Raw genomic sequence first — 15,844 nt, forward strand, 5'->3', positions numbered from 1 at the left:
GTTCAAATTTGTTTTGGTCTTGTCACTGCGATCCAAGTGGTGAGAATTTTGGGAGTTTTTAGAAACAATATGGATGTAATCAATGATGAAAAAGGGTGGTTGCTCATAGTGGAATAATATTTGTATAGAAAAACATGATATTAGATTTCCTCACAGTAGTATCTTTTTATCCAAAGTGTTTTAAATAGGTGTATTAGTATATCATAAGGTTTTAAAAAAAACACAATTTTTGTATACGTTTTGGAGATTTCCATGTTCAATATCTTTGATATTTTAATTAAAAGTAACAATGAAAAATTAAAAACAAATAAACAACGAACAAGTGGATTAGGAGTTGTTAGAAGCATAACGAAATATTTTAAATTAAACTAGAATTGTTGTTCCACCTAAAACGGACGTTTTTGTTATCTTGTAGTTTCCCCAAATACAAAATGGTGTAATCTAATGAAGCTTATTTCTTATATTACATACAGGGCGTTTGGTAAAGAATGGGCCATAGCTTAACCTTAGATTCCTGAGCTTAAAATAGGTCGATTTAAGCTAACTTGCCTTAGTACAAAAGTTGATAATAACCGAAATACAAAGTCAAAGTTAAACTTTTATTTTATTTATTTTTGAATATTTCCTGACAGGCATGGGACAACAACACGAAATTTGATAAGTGGTACTGGTATTATACAATCTCCTAAATTATGTTAAACAAACGTTTCTGGCTACTGCCAGAGGCGTACGACGGGGGAACGTGAATGGTTGACCCTTCCTAAATTCTACGCCACTGGCTGAATTGCTATTTTAGTGAAATTTTTTGATTCTCCAATACTTTCAATGGAAAAAACATACTCTTCATTCGTAATAATAAAGCCATTAGTTTTCGAGATATTTGAAGCTAAAAACGAAGGAGCATAATATATTAATCAAAATAAGTGTGCCTTTTCATATTCAACTTCAAATATCTCGAAAACTAATGACTTCATCGTTACGAATGAAGAGTATATTATTTGCTAGAAAGTATTGGAGAATCTAAAAATTATGCTAAAATAGCAGTTTCATCAGTGGCGCAGAATTTGGGAAGGGTCAACCATTCACTTTCCCCTGTCGTACGCCTCTGGTAGTAGCCAGAAACGATTATTTAACATAATTTAGTAGGGTGTACAGTGCCTACACTTTCTGTCAAGTATCACACGGATATCTCAAATTATTTTAAAGTATTCTTTTTTTTAAATAATTTATTCTTTATTTAAAACTTTAAGAACTATGTGTGCCCGGTACTATAAAACTATTAGACATATCCTTATGGTACTTGGCAGAAAGTGTAGGTACTATACACCCTGCTAAATTATGTTAAATAATCGTTTGTGGTTAATACCAGAGCCGTACGACAGGGGAAAGTGAATGTTTGACCCTTCCCAAATTCTACGCCACTGATGAAACTGCTATTTTAGCATAATTTTTAGATTCTCCAATACTTTCTATGCAAATAATATACTCTTCATTCGTAACCTCTGGTAGTAGCCAGAAACGTTTGTTTAACATAATTTAGTAGATTGTACAATACCAGCACCACTTACCAAATATCGTGTTGTTGTCCCATGCTTGTCAGGAAATATTCAAAAATAAATAAAATAAAAGTTTAACTTTGACACCCTGTATTTAGGTTATTATCAACTTTTGTACTAAGGTAAGTTAGTTTAAATCGACCCATTTTAAACTCAGGAATCGAAGGTTAAGCTATGGCCCATTCTTTACCAAACACCATGTACAACAGCGCTATTATAGGCCTTGTAGGCCCCTGGCTTCCAAAAACTTAGTTACTTCCTTTCATTTTTTCGGGTTCCTTGCTATTTCTCTCCAATCTCACACGCCTATTTCTGATAAGTCTTGCTTTACTGCTTCCAACCATTTCTTCTTTGGACGTCCTCGTCTTTATTTCCCCATTTCTCCCTCCTTCAGTATTGTTTTAACATTTCGGTTCTCTGGCATTCGTATAATGTGACCAAGCCATCTAGCTCTTTGAACTAACATTTTTGCCGTAATTATTGGTACATTCTCATTATTTCTTTATTTGTTTGTCTTTTCCAAATATTCTCCATAAGAGCTCCATTGTTTCGGCATTTTTTCCTTTTCCCAAAAATTTCTTCCATTAGCAATTTTGACTGCTAATGTCAAGCGGAATATTATTTCCTTTAGTCTTTCGTCACCTTCCTTAAAAATCTCAACTGGGATACCACTTCCTCGTGTCCTTTGGTTATTTTTAGGTCTCTATTTGACTTCATTCACAGTTAGTTCCTTCCACGTCTCTTCTTCATCCTCTTGACAATTCTCATTTCTCTCTATACTAAAATCACAATAAGGATGCGCTAGAAATAAACAAGAAACAAACCAAAACATGTTAAATGTTACTAGAAGCACTCCCAAATCCTGATTTACAATGTATAAACATGTATAATCATGATTTGGGATTTACAATGTATATACATATATTGTAAATTATGATTTGGGAGTGCTCCTTCTGACATTCAACTTGTCTTGGTTTGTTTATTTCTAGTGCATCTTTATTGTGATTGCAGTATAGTTCCTCTTGTTGGTCTATATTTAACAGAATAGATCTTCGAAATATTCAGCCCATCTCATATGTCTAATTTTTCTGTTGTTTCCCATAGAAGTAAACCTTCTCTGTTTATATTATTCTTTTTAGTTTCTCTAAATTTCGTAACTTCTTGGTGGAAATTTTTTACCTCTTTGTTTATGTTGGCTTCTTCTATGTTTTTCAATTGCAGTCATGCAAGATATGCTTGACTGTTTCAGGTTCTCTGCTACAGACTCTGCAGCTCACGTCTCCATGAAAAGGTCCCATCTTTTTTTTGATGATCAATGGATTGAAAATCGAAAAACCTAAAATGTATTTTTATTACCATCAAAGGTGGTTTATATTATAAATACAATAATTTGATATAATGATAATTTACAATTTATTATCATTTAAGAAAGTCGGTATGTATTCAGAAAAATGCAGAACACTGTATTTATCTAGGAAAAATAAAAATATAAACCAAAACACCTTAAATATGGCCATCTAGTATTTGTGTCATCTCATAAAATCGAGAAGGTATATTTTACCTGTGTCTCAGGACCGGCTCTAACATGCGAGTAAAGCAATCATAAAATATCACAGATGGCAATCAGAGATTATAATACAGTGGAACCTCGATAAGTCGGATTATTCGGGACCGCGGCCGATCAGGGTTATCGAAAGTCCGGGTTAGCCGGAGTATATGGTAAAAATTATTAAAATATGGTATACTTACAGATAAAGTCCATTATAACTGCAAAAACATGAAATACATATATGCACAGTACATCTAAATTACGTACAGTTGTATACAGTATTGTTTATTTCTTGGTAAAAACTCAGTCAAAGTGAAAAAATGTTTGTTTTGTCTGATGAAAACGGGTCCGGGTTAGCCGGACTTCCGGGTTATAGGGGCCGACTTAACGGAGTTCCACTGTAATAAGGAATAGTATCGTTAATAATAACAACTATTTTTGCTCATTTATTCTATTAAGTCTATTAAATATTAATAATTATGTGTTCAACGAAGAACTTTTTATAATTACAATGGATTATAAACTATCATCCGATAAAATCGTCCCAGGAACGGGCTTTAAAAATACTGAAAATACCAATTTTTAAAGATTTTCCCCTTTTCTTAAGTATTTCGTTTACACTAGTGTTCCAGCTTTTCCTTGGTTTGCCCCTCGTGCTGTTACTTTAAATTGCATATAAAAACAACAATATTCCAAGAATTTTGTTTCAACACATCAAAAACATAACTTTTTTTATCAAAAATGGCTTGCAAATTTTAGAAGCCTCGGAGGTGTAACCAGAGAAGGTTCCCATTGTTTTCAATTTGGTGGGATGTAGAGTAATATTTTTAGTATTATTTTATGTGCTATTAGATTGAAAACTTAGTCTTTTGCTAGCAGTTGCTGCTAGGGCATCCCTGCCATTTCGTTCGTTGCAATCCGTAACTGCACACCGGGGTTTGTCCTGGTTGGGTCAGAGAGAGTAGCATATGTGCCTCCTGATGAGATACTAATAAGTTTCGAAACCGGTAGAGGTGCTTGCTGCACTCTCTGATTGAACTAGAATACGATATGACTGTAGTTTCGTGTTGCAACGAAATTGAAAATGGTTATTCATTTTTGATTTACATGTTTACTCTGATTGGAGTACGAAGGGAACCATTCTCGTTGGAACTTTACCGCGCTGAGCAGATGGGACGTGAATTATAAATTGTAAAATTCCCTTATCTTCTTTAGTCTCAGCATCCGTTATGGCTTGCAAATTTTAGAAGCCCCGGAGGTGTTACTAGAGAAGGTTCCCATTGTTTTTAATTTGGTGGGATGTAGAGTAATATTTTTGATATTATTTTATGTGCTATTAGATTGAAAACTTAGTCTTCCGTTTTTTATTTTTCAAAACCTATATTTTGAAATACATATGTTGCTTTCGATAATTTAAACTCATTTGGGGTGAGTTAGCCAAACCTCGCCACGCTGGCAAGACAGGTTGGCGAGTTTGGGGAGATATAGGGAAGGAATTTGGGGTTCAGGGTAGGATAATACTGGGGTTTGGGCCTGGTTTCCTCTAAGTGGGGAGTGGAGAAAAACCAGGAGCTCGCGTGGGCATGGACTTTAAATCCCTGGAGTAAATCTACACTCTATCGGGATCAGAGATGGGTACCTACCCGCTACCGCCGAATATCGAAGTGTCGAAGAGTATATATCTCTAGGTCATACGATCAAACTAGGCAAACAGAATATAACGGCAGAGATAACTAGAAGAATCCGAATGACTTGGGCAGCAGTAGCAAGACCCAGTGATGTGTTGAAGAACAAAAAGATACCAATAAATCTAAAGAAAAGGGTATTCAACAGTTGTTGTATTCTACCAGTTATGACTTATGGAATGGAGGCCGTGACACGTGACACTTAAAGAATTTTCAGCCAATAGATTAGGAACAACACAGAGGGCCATCGAACGAGCTATGTTGGGAGTATCTCTGATAGAACATATTATACGAAATGAATACGTGCGAAGCAGGACGAATGTGGAAAATGTAATTGGAAGAATTGCGCAAATTAAATGGAACTGGGTAGGACACGTGGCACGGCAAAATAATGACAGGTGGACGAAAAACATGGTACATTGGAGACCACGCGAACACAGTCGTAGTAGATGGAGACTACAAAAACGATGGCTAGACGACATCAAAGCCAAAGTGGGGAAAAGCTATTTTTTCTTGTTATTAATATGTTTTGCGAATTAACCCAAATTATTAAACGAGGACTATTTTCTCCATAGTTTTTTAAACGCTTTTCTTTAGTTCAATAGTTTGCGTCAAATCTTTAGACGTTAATTTGACTGCCTTTTCTCCAATGCAAATGAATGCAAATTTGCAGACATATGCATTCGCGGGAACAACACACGAGTAGTCAATAAAAAAATATTTTTTATGTTTATTAATTGTTTACCTAAATAAAACGATTTTAATGGAAAATGCTTAAATTCTCTTGTTTTTACAATGTAAAAACTTTTACGGATTGTAGCTAATGATATGCTACATAAGCTATTAGCTACATAATTTCACTTTTTACGTTAATTGTTTACGTTATGCTTCATAAATAAACAATAAAGTTTCAAATTTTGAACGATGAAACATTTGTTTATATAAGCTTATTCGTGTCAAATTTCAATACGATACGAAATAAAACTTCAACCAAAATTCGAATTAAAAAAATTCGTGTTTTTACCGTAGTCTTAGAAAAACCACCGGTAGAGACGTTTTGTGCTACAATTAACATTAGAATTCGTTTTGGCCTATTAATTAAACGCTTTTCTTTGGCCCAATCGTTTGGGTCAAATCTTTAGACGTTAATTTGACTGCATTTTCTTCAATGTAAATGACTGAAAATTTGCAGACATATGCATTCGCGGGAACAATACACGAAGAGTCAATAAAAGAAAATTATGTTTATTAATAATTGTTTAAATAAAAAAACGATTTAAACGATGTTTTTTACAATGAAGAAACTTGAAACTTTTACAGATGGTAGCTAATTATATGAACTATACATAATTTCACTTTTTACGTTATGCTTCATAAATAAACAATAAAGTTTCAAATTTTTTGCCGACTCCGACTACTTTTCATATTAGTACATCATATGCTTTATATATATTTTAATAAACATGACGATATATTTTAATGTTTAAAAAGTGTAAGACTAAAAATTAAAAAATAAGAAAATATAAAAAAAAATAAGAAAAGCTTTTCTTTAGTTACGAGTGACTAAATTAAAAATATTTTAAAAAAATCAACTAAAAAGCAAAAAATCAAAAAAATTTAAAAAATATAACACATTCGTTAAAGAAAAGCGTGGGGCGAAAACCGTTAATTCCATGAAGACGCGCCACGCTTTTCTTTATCGAATGTGTTAGATTTTTTAAATTTTTTTGTTTTTTGCTTTTTAGTTGATTTTCAACGAAAACTTTTCGTTTATAAATTCGCAAAGTCTGTGTGTTATTGCGTTGCCGCTCCTGCAATACTTAGAGTAGATATTTATCGATGGATTCTTATGTAGTTTTGTCTGCTGAATCCAAATCTGAAAACAACATTTCGATATCTCTAACCGTCTTCAAATTAATCGACCTCAAAGTCTAAAATGTTTGACACTTCTTGAATGTCAAACTAAATTTTAAATAAAGTATTAATAAAATATCAATGACATTTGATAGTGAATTTAATTATTATATAAAATAAATACGATGTTCAAAAATACAATTTGAGTATATTTTGAAAGCAATAATTTATCAACAATTTTAAAAAGGTTTATAGGAGTAAGTATACGGCCTCCCCTTTAATGGGAGTACCGGAGTACCTAATGATAAATGGACTGTTCCATTTGTTATGAAATAAAAATTGTTATTATAGTCGGTTCGCTAAACTCAGACATAACTGGCTAGTGATTTTAGTAGGTAATTTTTTTGTTTTTTGTCAATTTTGCCAAAATTGGCAAGATTACGAATTATTTAGTAATTATTAACTAGGTATTTAGTAATTATTTTTTTGCCAAATTGGTAAAATTTCTGACTAAAATCACTAGCCAGTTGTGTCTGAGTTTAACGAACCAACTATATGAAATGTTGTTTAGAATAAAAAATTATGGTCTGATATGTGCAATTACATCCTTCTAATGGAGAAAAATTTTTGAAGATATTTCTCAAATTATGGATACCAACAACATTTTCATTTATAACTCTTTTATTTTTAATTTGACGAAGCAAGTTATTCTTCATAAAAAGCTCTTCATGGTCTAAGATTTATGATGCAACCATAATATATCAAATTTTATACGAGGTATATAAAAAATATGAATTTCGATAAAGAGTAAAGTAGCTTTAAAGTTCACAACATTTAAATTAGAATGATATAATTGCACATTAAAACATAATTTTTAACTCTAAACAACTTTGCATAATAGCAATTTTCCATATTATGAATTAAAATACGTAAATAAACAAAGTTTTCGTTATGATAATGCTCGCATTTTCAGCTTGTTTTATAATATTTTTCATTTTAGTCACTAGTAACTAAAAAAAAGCGTTTCTTAAAATTTTTTTTATATTTTTTTTTTTCATTACTCTTTTCAATTAATTTGTTATACATTTTAATTGTTTATAATTGAGCATACCATGTATTATTTTTTAAAGGGAGCATATTGAAATAATTATAAATTTATTTATTATGTAGTGATTTTAGCTATTCTCCAAATTTTTAAAATCTTTTACAACCGGACCTGGCAAAGGTAGGATGGAAGGTGCGATAATGCCCCGCGAGAAAAAGATAGAGGTATCAGGTCCTTGGTAAATTCGAAGTAGTACCATCTGCACAACAGATGCAGTCCTGATTTGGTTCCTCAAGTCGTCAGATGTTGACCCGTTACTTCTTTTTGCTTAAAATCAACCTCAACCCCTTTCCTGTATCTCTATTCATTTTATATATTACCAAATCATGTCCGATGGGGCAGATGTTTTTTCACTACGATTTTTTACTTACCATGTGTTTTTATCAGCTGCAGTCTTTTATTTAAAAAATCTAAACATATGATATTAGTACTAGTAAAATTAAATGTAAACGGAAGTCTAATGACATTTTAGTTTGGGTTTAGATGGCATTGTTCTTATAGGTATCGAGCTTCTTCCGACCCATGGAAAAAAATCGCCATCAGGGGAGGTTGTGAAATTTCACCAATCATAAATATCAGTACCTACATGATATTTATTATTTGGCATTATACATACACAGATTATATCGTCAACACTTAAGCCACCCAAAGTCAATAAAAAAATTAAAAAATACCGAATTGAGTCATATAATATTGTTCAGATTACTCTAATTTGGTTTTTTCTATGCAGTTGACCCAGATGATATCTCAGGACATACAGAAACGATTGGCTAACAGGTTTCTTTATTGAACCTGTTGGCCAGGTGAATTATGAAAGAAGTACATAAATTTCATGTGAAAGTACTGGGCTGTAAAGAAATAATGGACTCTACCTACGGGGCATAGTGCTTCAACCACAATTTTATCCCTTATGCCTTTTTGTGTACTGAAAATGTCGTATAAGACAAACCAAAAGCAAAGGAAATTTAGAGTTGAACCAGGTTCGTTTTTCTGGAAATCGAATTTTTCTTATTTTCAGCAACTTTTTCAAGGCAAAATTGTTCGTTTTCACGACCTGCGGTTATGCCTTTTTTGCAGGTTCCTTATCATGAAAGCTAACAAACTGTTAGCGGACACTGTTAGAAAATTACGGACACTCACCTATTAACATTATATTTTTAGATCATAATTAACACCCTAAGGACACCAGTACCCCTTATGTCAAAATTTTTAGAATCAGTACTCCTCTCTATAGATTCGTCAAATAGCACAAGGGAGAACATCGTCGCAGCAGATGCGAATTTCTCTACAAAAGAAAATTCAATTTTCCTAGGAGAATTCTGTGGGAAACCCCACAGTTTTCACATATCTTACTCTACTTGATTTCATTTCAGTACTCTGAAAGGCATAAGGGATAAAATTGTGAATTAACTTCTATTGAAAACCGATGGTCTATTAGTGATAGGATCAGCTAAAAATAGGGACTCTGCACAATAAAATTCTCTGATGCTAAATGTACGCCCATAATCGATAAATAGCAAAACTCTCTCTCCAGTCTGCCACCCGCAATATCTCTTTAGTATCAGTTCCCACTTCGTCTATCCACCTCTTCCTTGATCTTCCTACTGGACGTCCCACTATAGTTCTATTCAACGTTCTACTAGTACTAGGTGTTCTGTCACTATTCTTATAAGGTGACCTGCCAAGCGCAATCTTTGTATTTGTGCATAATTTGTTATGGAGGGTTTTTTCTAATATTGGTATAACTCTTGGATGAACTTTATTCTCTATATACGATTGTCGCAAATCGGTCGCAATACCCTTCTTAATATCTTTCATTCAAAAATATTGATAAGGGTTAGTCTTTTCTGTCATGATCCATGTTTATATGCCATATTTTGCTATTGTTCGTATGGCAGTTTTATATACTTTGAACTTTACTTCCATATGGATGTTTTTGGATCCAAATATCTAAGTATCTAGAGAGAAGTATACTTTGTTAGCAAGCATTATCCGTTTCCGTAGCAAACACTGAAAGACGATTAGAGCAAAAAGTAGAATAGGCAATAATATTTATGTATAAAAACATTTAATTAACGTTTAATAGAACAAAGGGGGGGAGCGACTTTCAAATCTTTAATTTGAACCTCTATTTGTTAATGTAGATTCTAATTCTACAAAACATTCTAAAGAAATCATTTGGAAGTATATTTCTCGCGATATTAGACCGTTTTTATTATTTACCTAGTGTACCTAGATAAACCTTTTTTTCTGTTATAGCGCCATCTATCAACAATTCGAAAAAATATTCTTTATAATTATAAGTTGCTTATGTTTTTATGAGGAATCGAAATCTGCAATAAAAATGGCGATTCCTATTAAGATTTTAAAGTTGCCCCCCAAAGTTGTTTGGTGTCGTTCGATAGATTTTTGAAAAATTTTGGAAACGTCTTTTTCAGTTTTTAGGCCCGACGTTCATTTCGCGAAATATGTGACCGTCGCGCGTCTTTTCACTTACCCTGTATATAAATATTTATAAAATTGAATGAAACTAAAACATAATTTTAATTTTGTTTTTATTATCCTATAGTACCTATACTCCATCTAATTTACTTACCATTGCACGTCATCCGCGTCATAGCCCGAGACGTCACATGATACCAACACGAAATATTTAGGCGGTAGGTGTGTTCTTTTTTAGAATCACTTTGCCGAGTACACTGGCGTTACAGCCACTAGGCATATTTTATTATATACGCGTAGAAATAATATTTAAAGATTCCTATTAATGTTAACTTAAAGAAACGCTCCAAACTATAATCGAACGAAGGTGATATTTTGGCATAAATTGGTAACATTTATTTAACAGTTGCGGTGATGACACTTCATATTTGTTTATATTCTTTACTATAAGTATTTGTTTCATTATATTTACTGTTTTTATTATGTACTTTAACGTAAGATTATAATTTAATTCTTGTTTTCTATTTCTAAAGTGTTTATTTATTTACATTGAATATTAATTTGTTTTGCTGTATAATACCACTTCCGCAAAAAATGTATGTACCTATTTGATTTAAAACGAATTCAAGAATTTTTTGTAATTGGTCAACAATGTCAACTTAGATCTCTAACGTAAACAATGACGTGCAACGGTAAGTAAATTAGACGGACTGTACGTACATCTCGCCAATGTCCTCAAAATTGGACGATATAATTTTTATTGTTAAGTAACAACAATATATACACTAAGCACCAAAATTAATGCACCACCTTAAAAATGGGACATTTTTTATGTCTTGTATTTCCTAAACCTGTTGTCCGATTTTAGTGATTTTTTAAAAATGTTATAGCTTTGTTCTTCAAGAATATCGATGTAATAATTTTGTTGTTAAACAGATAAGTGTCATTGTATACATGGTGTAACTATGATAGTGTGTTTTTTTCCTCAAAGTTTGGAACACCCTGTGGAATATTCTGGCGTATATAAAATATTGAAATTAAAACTCAACTGTAGCCTTATGCTTTCTTAACATTATGCTTTTTGATTCATTAGTTTACGTTGGATAATAAAAAAGTTAGGTACTTTAACAACTAGCAACGTTCTTCATCAATACAGGGTGTTTTTAAATAAGTGAGACAAACTTTAAGGAGTAATTCTGCATGAAAAAATAATGACCGTTTGCTTTATAAACATATGTCCGCAAATGCTTCATTTCCTAGATACAGGATGTTGAATTTTTTCTTACAAACTGACGATTTATTTATTGCTCTAAAACCGGTTGCCATATGTAAATGAAATTTGGTAGGTTTCAAGAGGTAGTTATTGTGTATTTTTTTGGCACAGTTAAGAATTTTAAATTTCCCATTGGCGTGCATACGGGTAATATGACCCGTATGCACGACAATGGTGAATATAAAATTTTTAATTGTATGCCAAAATATGCGCAATAACTACCTCTTAAAACATACCAAATTTCATTTGCATATCTCATCCGGTTTTAGAGCAATAAATAAATCGTCAGTTTGTAAGAAAAAAATCAACATCCCGTATCTCGGAAACGAAGCATTTGCTGACATATGTTTATAAAGCAAATGGTCATTATTTTTTATGTCGAATTACCCTTTAAAGTTTGTCGCACTTATTTAGAAACACCCTGTATCGATGAAGAACATGGCTAGTTGTTACAGTACCTAACTTTTTTATTATCCAACATAAGCTAATGAATCAAAAAGCATAATGTTAAGAAAGCATAATTCTACAGTTGAGTTTTAATTTCAATATATTATATACGCAAGAATATTCCAAAGCGTGTTCCAAACTTTGAGGAAAAAACACAGGATCATTGTTACACCCGGTATACAGGTATACAATGACACTTATCTGTTTAGCAACAAAATTATTACATCGACCTTCTTGAAGAATAAAGCTATAACATGTTAAAAAAAATCACTAAAATCGGAAAACAGGTTTAGGAAATACAAGACCTCAAAAATGTTCCATTTTTAAGGTGGTGCGTTAATTTTGGTGCTTAGTGTATTATAAAGAAAATAGTTATAATTGAATATAATTAATATATTTGTACATTGTACAGTTAATTTACTACTTTTTTGGGTATTTTTCATTGAGGTAGATAATGGGTTAAATACCAAGTTATATGAAACCCTATAATGAATAATAGTGGCTCACAGTTACGTAAATTTAGGAAACTGATACACACAGCAGGAATTGTTATCTCTAAACCAACACACCTCTCACCGCAGAATCCAAAACATCTATTAGGTGTATTTGATATTAGTTGGAGTTGGAACACAGTTTTTGTTTTATCTCGCGTTATCTCAAAAATTGAATAAGATGCTTGCCTATTCTTCGGCATTCTCCTCATAAATCATGAGTGCCTCTCACATTTCTGTTAATACCATTTTCAATGAATAGTAGCCTACACAGACATGAATTGATGGCAGTCAGTGGAACAGTAACACTGATTTCCATTTCTTTGCACAACAATTAACGTTGGCGGATAGAAGCTAATTTGAAATTGCCGTGCCTAGCCGCACATTGTTGTAATCAGTGCCGGTTCGAAATTTTTCTATCTCCAGGCCTTCCTCTATCAATTATCTAGTGCTTAAAACTAGCCACATTATTTGTAAATACATACTGTTTTTACAATAATTAATATCAGGGTACCCCCGGTAAGATAGGCAAAATGACCTCACTTGCAGAATTTATTTTCATTTTTTACGTTCTGTGATTAAAAAATTTAACTCATCGCAATTTTAACCTAACCACCCCCCCCCCCCACCAGCAAAAAACGTCGTTTTTTCGTTATTTTTTGGGATACAATCGATTTAAAAATGTTTTCTTGGAGATGATTGTTATTTTTTTATGTTGTGTTTGTTATCAAAAACTATATTTCCGATTTTTTTCAGATTTTCCGTAAGGTGCGTCACCTTCAAAAACCAAAAAACTGTTTTTTTGGGGATGTTCTCTATTTTTTAAACTTCAAAATAGATCAAATCAACGTTTTTTTTTTGTTGGTTAAATAAGCTTTAAAAAAAAAACTAAAAATCTAGTTTTTCGGGTTATTGAAGGTGGACCTTATAGAAAAATCTGAAAAAAGACAAAAATATAATTTTTGATGAAATAAACAAAATAAAAAAAACTTTTTTCGAAAAAAAATTGCATTTTTTGGTTAGGTATCTACACTTAACACACGGGCCTATAAAAAATAGACATATTTTTTAAAAGCCTCAACCATGCGTGTAATTTTTTTGAAATTTTTAAACTGATTACATCCCACATAATAAAATATAAAAACGAAAAAATGGCGTAACAGTTATTACATTGCTCTAGCTAGAGAAATCAACGCCTTAAGTTTTTAACAAAATTTTGTTATGTTAGTTTTTTTTATGTTTATTAGGCAATCTGTATAACAATAGGCACATTTTATCTGTGAAAAAGAGATTGTGACCAGCGCCACACATCTCTATAGAGATATTATTAAATGACTGTATGTACACACATTAACTTAGCTACTGTAACAATATTAATGTCTGTGCGGTAAATCTATTGGTGTCTGTCTATTTAACTGTTTTGTTTCCTGACTGTTGCTAACAAATTAATTGCAAGCACATTCGCGTGGCTTTCAAAACGTACGATGTATTTTGCACTTAACTCCACTATCATTTCACTGACGGTTTTCGTTTTCAGATCATTGTAAATATCCCTGTTAGTAACAAACCACGGAGCATCCATGATTGAACGTAACACCTTGGACTGGAATCTCTCAATTATGGATACATTCGACTTGGATGATGTTCCCCAGAACTGCAGACCATATGCCCAGACTGATTTGAATATTGTGTTGTAGACTAGCAGTTTATTTGTTGTCGTGAGCTTAGACTTACGCCCTAGAAGCCAATAATGCTTACTAAATTTTATGCCCAGTTGTTTACGTTTGTTCCATATATGGGTTCTCCAGGTTAATCCCCTGTCCAAGTGCATGCCCAGATATTTTACAGAGGTAACTGAGGGAATTTCGTTATTATTTATTGTTACTATAGGTGATTCACTGTGACATTTTGTAAAAACAATATGGTTTGATTTTTGCTCATTCAATTTAACTCTCCAATTTTGCGCCCATGTATTTATTTGATTTAATACTCTCTGGAGTTTTGCAGCAGCTTCGACGGGATTTTTGTGTACTGCTAGGATTGCAGTATCGTCTGCAAAGGTGGTGGTCGTTGTATCACGATTTGTGGGTAAGTCGGCTGTGTAAACCAGATACAGTTGTGGTCCCAGAAGGCTTCCTTGCGGTACCCCTGATCTGATGGGATATAGTTTTGTAAAGGCTGACTCAAACTTCACTCGAAAGTATCTTTCTGATAAATACGACTTCAGGAGTGTATAATATAGTTCCTCTCGTAAGTTCTTTTTCAGTTTATACAACAGTCCTTGATGCCAAACTTTATCAAAAGCCTGGCTAACATCGAGGAATGCTGCTGAACAGTAACTTTTTTCTTCAAATGTTTTGTTTATAACGTTGACCACTCTGTGAATTTGTTTGACGGTACCATGCTCTTTTCTAAAGCCATACTGATGGTCGGGTATCATATTTCTGTCTGTTAATATTTTTAAAAGTCTTTTTTCTATTATTTTTTCCATGATCTTAGACATTACTGGCATTAAACTAATTGGTCGATATGTATGGTTGCCTATCATAGATTAGCGGTTGTAGATGATAAGGAGGTAAAGTTATGATTATGGGCACTAACTGATGAACTAATAATGTTACAAAGTATTTGCTAAACCAGAATAAAATAGTTCTTAAAGCTTATAGAACTGTATGCTCAATAAGTTCCCTGTGTTATTCCACTGCCTATGTCCATACTCTATACTATAGGTTCTGTAAGTTCTCTACCTATTCTGACTTCCATTTTGTTGTTTTGGTAGATGTTTTTAATAGTTTTTATGATATTTGGGGAACTTCTCTATTATACAGAAGATAGATTAATTAATACATTTCAATGAGACACATAAATACTGGTCTATTATACTCTAGTTATTTCTCAATAATTTGCTTCATGACGAATATTGCATATGCAAATCTTCCAGTACGAAAACACTGTTGTTCATCTGTTAAACTTATCCTCTGATTCATCAGTTCTTGTAAAATTTTAGTTGTAAGTTTTAGGGTAGTATTTTACAAGTTTATACCTCCGTAGTTTTTATCTCCTTTTTTGAATAGCAGAATTAGTTCGATAGTTCTCCATTCTTCCGGCATTTTATTGTGTTTTATAATTTTGTTCATTAATATTGTTAATTGTTCTGTCATTGCTGCTCGACAATATTTAAGTAATTCGTTTGGTATTCCGTCTTTACCTGCAGCTTTTCTGTTCTACGCCTTTTCAAGTATTTTTCGAACTTCCTGTGCACTTATGTTATGTAACTTCTTCTTTTGTGGTAATTTGTGGTGTTTCAGGTTCTAAGTTCTAGCGTCATTTGTTCCTCTTCTGCATAGAGCTTTCTTAGATAGTAAATACATGTATCCTTTTAAATTGTGTTCTAGTGATATTAGTTCCTTTACTTCCGTTCTTTGAAATCATATCAATAAAA

At 32.5% G+C, this 15,844-nt stretch overlaps 1 protein-coding gene across 2 annotated transcripts in view; it reads right to left on the reverse strand.

Annotated features, from left to right (window-relative positions):
* The window catches only part of LOC114325134 (neurogenic locus protein delta), a 486,223-nt gene that overhangs the window by 452,091 nt on the left and 18,288 nt on the right, over positions 1–15,844 (reverse strand). The gene's annotated exons all lie outside the window — the stretch shown is intronic.

The sequence above is a fragment of the Diabrotica virgifera genome, chromosome 10 (genome assembly GCF_917563875.1).
Source record: "Diabrotica virgifera virgifera chromosome 10, PGI_DIABVI_V3a".
NCBI classification, from domain to species: domain Eukaryota; kingdom Metazoa; phylum Arthropoda; class Insecta; order Coleoptera; family Chrysomelidae; genus Diabrotica; species Diabrotica virgifera.